The sequence below is a fragment of the Anneissia japonica genome, unplaced genomic scaffold (genome assembly GCF_011630105.1).
Source record: "Anneissia japonica isolate Jap-2015-1 unplaced genomic scaffold, ASM1163010v1 scaffold106064_len1371_cov136, whole genome shotgun sequence".
NCBI lineage: Eukaryota > Metazoa > Echinodermata > Crinoidea > Comatulida > Comatulidae > Anneissia > Anneissia japonica.
In genome coordinates this window covers 490-1,359 of record NW_022704444.1, presented here as the reverse complement: position 1 = coordinate 1,359, position 870 = coordinate 490, and the positions used below count along the sequence as shown (strand labels likewise).

The 870-nt window shown below is 29.5% G+C and overlaps 1 non-coding gene across 1 annotated transcript; it reads right to left on the bottom strand.

Annotated features, from left to right (window-relative positions):
• Positions 1-467: 467 nt before the first annotated feature.
• On the bottom strand, positions 468-586 carry LOC117104747. The gene has a single exon (XR_004444811.1). It is a non-coding gene; the product is annotated as a U5 spliceosomal RNA (small nuclear RNA).
• Positions 587-870: the final 284 nt, after the last annotated feature.

Here is an 870-nt window from a genome sequence, read left to right as displayed (position 1 = left end):
ACTGTATGGAAGACGAAAGTTATAAGATATAGGCCTACAAACAGCTTCTGTCTGGTTTTTTTTTTAATGTAAACTAGTCATTAGCTGTCAATGCCTATACTATTAATATTGCGATTTAAATAATTTGATGGCACATAGTTTAATTATAATTAATTATATACTCCCTTATTAATTATTTTTTCCACTTTTTTACCTTTAATTTGTTTTTATCATTTATTTGCCCGTTTCATTTATTTATGCATTGCTTCAGTTACACTTAACCATATGTTCATGTACTGTACACGATATATCCATTTTTTATATTTTATTTATCTTAAGTAATTTTATTTACTTATTCGGTCGGTAAATGAAGCGCCCATAAAGAGATACAAAAACTCTCAAAATATCTGGAAAAGTACGTACAATCCAGACAACGATGTGTGGAAACATAAATAAACCTAACACATTAATACTTTTATTTCATAACGACCCTTGATATTCTCAAGGGCTGAGAAAAATTGAGTTTAAACTCAAAGAGTGTTCCTCGGCACGGAAATCTTTAGTAAAAGGCGAAAGATTTATGCGTGATGCAGAGAAACAAGAGTGACGTTGGAAGCACGAGGACAGTATTATATAACATTGGTCACCGCAACGGGTAAGTGTCAAATATTTATAAAACGCAATAACCAAAACATGATTTTAAACCCAACAGCTAGATATTAACAATAAAAAGTGTAAAAACAATTTAAAAGTTGTACTGTTCTAATAATAGCTGTAAAGTGATAATTAAGTAATTAAAATCTTTATATTTAACTATAGCTCTATGTGTTACAATGCAAGTTCCTTTTTTATTTACTGTATGGAAGACGAAAGTTATAAGATATAGGCCTA